Source organism: Crinia signifera, chromosome 2 (assembly GCF_055691185.1).
Source record: "Crinia signifera chromosome 2, ASM5569118v1, whole genome shotgun sequence".
NCBI lineage: Eukaryota > Metazoa > Chordata > Amphibia > Anura > Myobatrachidae > Crinia > Crinia signifera.
Window position 1 is genome coordinate 115,530,283 of NC_139218.1, and position 3,879 is coordinate 115,534,161.

Here is a 3,879-nt window from a genome sequence, read left to right on the forward strand (position 1 = left end):
ACGCCAGCCTTTATGAAAATTAAGGCATACAGATGGAGCGCCTATCAGCCAGCGCCGGGGATCGACAGATTTTCCCCATTGGCGATCACCATCGGAGAGGCGCTCCATCTGACTGGGATGCGTGAGTGTCTCACACGTGCATCTCAGTTTTTCTGCGGCGGGGGACAGGAACCCTGCATGTCTCTGCTTCAGTTGGACAGGCAGGGATAGGGGGGTTGCGGGGAGGCGGCGGGGACAGGCGGACAACAACGGGGAGGCGGAAAGGACCGACAAGAAGCTCCGTTGGTAGGGGATGCGTGAGCGTCTCATGCATGCGCATCCCCTTCCAGTAACTGTCAGGGGCTGTCAGTTAGCGATCCGACCGCCAGACCCCCCGATAAACGAGAGTGGCTCCATCTGTTTCGCCCCTGTTTCCAGATGTGGCAAGGCCAAGAACTGTATCGTGTTTGCAGTTTACTTGGCTTTGCAATGCCCACTGCGACTGTTAATCTGAGTAGGGTCATACTTACCCAGGCTCGCAGTTGCAGATGTATATTATAATCGATGGTCATGATGATTATTTATATGTTCATCATGTATTCTAAGCTGCAAAAAGCTTAGAATATACGGCCCAGCTGGAATCAGTGGTTCAGAACCTCTGGGAACTCACCCTCCTCCAATAAGAAATGAGGTACTTGGAAATTTTCAGTTAACTTAATTAAGCCAATAATTACATGTTATTATTGGTGTTTTCTACAAACTGCAGAATAATGTCTTAAAAGATGTGAGACTAGTATACAGAGTTGTTGTAAAGTAAGGATACAGTAGGTGTTTTGGTACTCTTTACCTAGCACGGCGCCCACGATTTTGATCGTGGGCATCGCAGGTAAAAAAATCGCGGGCATCGCGGCCATTGAATGCACTAAAAATCGGGTGCGACGCGATGCCCGCGATTTCCCATAGGGATCAATGTTAAATTTCTCAATTGACCCGATTTTACTGTTCAATGCCTCAATTGACCCGATTTTTTCATAGGAAACAATGTTAAATGGCCCACAGAGATCAAATAGCCACCCTGAAGTGTGAAATGGCCCCCACAATTGTTAACGCCACCCTACGATCAACGTGAACCCGAAGCGTGGCGAGCGCAGCGGTACGCGTCCTACGACCTTTTCATACCCCCACTATCCACGTTGGCGTGGAGTTGAGAATAGAATAGTGTGGCAAGCGCAGCGAGCCACCGAGCCCGAAGCGTGGCGAGGGGACGCGGATACCTTCACAGGTAAACTCGTCCCTTCGCGGGCTTCACAGTTATCCGCGTGCGCTCGCCACGCTTCGGGCTCGGTGGCTCGCTGCACTCGCCACACTATTCTATTCTCAACTCCACGCCGACGTGGATAGTGGGGGTATGAAAAGGTCGTAGGACGCGTACCGCTCGCCACGCTTCGGGTTCACGTTGATCGTGGGGTGGCGTTAACAATTGTGGGGGCCATTTCACACTTTAGGGTGCCTATTTGGCCTCTGTGGGCCATTTAACATTGTTTCCTATGGAAAAATCGGGTCAATTGAGGCATTGAACAGAAAAATCGGGTCAATTGAGAAATTTAACATTGGTCCCTATGGGAAATCGCGGGCATCGTGTCGGTCGCGTCGCACCCGATTTTTTAGTGCATTCAATGCCCGCGATGGCCGCGATGGGCGCCGTGCTAGGTAAAGAGTACCGGTGTTTTTTTTTAGAAAGATATTTTATTCATTTTTAAATAGTAACAGCATTGTTACAAAAATGATACCATAGTGCATCAGAAGAACAGTAATTATAGAAATGGCAATTATTCATAATACCGCTCTTACACATAACATACAAAAAACTAAATGAGAACTTAAAAAAGGCACGGTAGTGCACTAGACTAAAACAAGCTTAAAAGAAAGAAGGGGGTAAAACAGACAAAAGGGACAATATATAAGGATAGCAGGACTAGTGTCAAATAGAATCAGAGAGCAGTGGGGACAGAGGTTCTGGAGTGAAGTGGGTAAACAGTGGGTAAACAGTGTGGGTGACAGACTGTGACTATATGACAGAGGTGTGTGTACTGTATATATTTTTATCAACAGTGACAGGCTTTGACCAGGAGGGCAAAGGGTGTGGGGTGATGTCCTTTGACCAGTGGGAAGATTGTCTACCCACTGGTCACAGCCAATCACCCCACAATCTACCCACTGGTCACAGCCCGTCATCCCATACTCTTTGCCCCCCCTGGTCAAAGCCTGTCATCCCACAAAGTCTGCCTCACAGTCACAGCTTGTCACTATTGCTAAAAAAATATATACACACCTCTGTCCCATAGTCACAGCCTGTCACGCTACACTGTCTACCCACTGGTCACAGCCTTTCACCCTACAATCTACCCACTGGTCACAGGTGTGTATATTTTTTTAGCAACAGTGACAGGCTGTGACTGTGAGGCAGACTTTTGTGGGGGTGACAGGCTTTGACCAAGGGGGCAAAGGGTGTGAGGTGACAGGCTGTGACCAGAGGAATTGGTGGATGATGACTGAAAGCCATGGACAGAGGATTTGGGTGGGGAGAGAAAGGACAGTGAAAAAAATACAATAAAAATGCAATTTACCCCCTCCTACAGATATATTAATCCTTATGGGGTGGGGTACATCACACACGCACAGTGAAGGGGGGTTAAAGGTTGTCAAAACACTGAGGGGGCTAAGGGTGTACAAGGTGTACCATAGAAATATACACACAGGGGAAGAGGGGTTCACACACAGCAGGGGTTGGGTGGGATGTTTAGGTGGGTAGGATGGGTACAGGGCTCCCCGGCACTCACTGCACTATGCGTAATCAATCGCAGGGTGAACTTCAGGGCATGTTATTGTATTTTCTGTTATTACCACATCAGTTATCCCACACAAAAATCACCCACTTTTGGTGCGATAATACATAGGTCCCCAATAACCGCTTACCTACTGTATGTACTTTCACGACACTTATGGCAGATTTTGATTCCCCTGCCTAAGTCAAACCCCTGGTAAGTGCCAGCAATTGGGGCTAATACAATAGCCCTGGTGCAATAATTAGCTGCAGCAATTAACCCCTTGGTGTTGGAATAACGTTAAATTACAGGATAAAATTATGTAAACATGTTAAAAAACGAGAAAGAGAATAAAGACTGACAGATGTGTACAAGTGGTAATATTAACTGGACTGTCCATAGTAAATATGCAGGTTGTATAAAAGGCACCAATAAAGTACAAACAGTAACCACAAACATTACCACAAACATTGGCCCCAGGCTGGTCGTGACAGGAGCCCTTATCTAGATGCAGTGTAATATGACTGGGTAAAATCTAAACTCTTCTTTGCACTTCACACTCCACACACACACATACATAACCCCTGCACTCAGTCATAGCCTTACCCACAAATCTACACTCCAGCCCTGCACTCACATCACAGCCCACTTACACATGTACTCCCCCCCCTGCACACACTCACAGATTTACCCCCCCCCCACACCCCTGCACTCCCATCACAGCCCACTCACACACATACATAACCCCTGCACTGTCATAGCCTTACCCACGTATGTACATTCCACCCCTGCACTCCCATCACAGCCCACTCACACATGTAAACCCCCCTACACACACTCACAGATTTACCCCCCCCACCCCTGCAGCCCACTCACACACATACATAACCCCTGCACTATGTCATAGCATTACCCACGCATGTACACTCCACCCCTGCACTCTCATCACAGCCTACTCACACATGTACACCCCCTTGCACACTGCACACACTCACAGATGTACCCCCCACCCCTGCACTCCCATCACAGCCCACTCACACACATACATAACCCCTGCACTATGTCATAGCCTTAC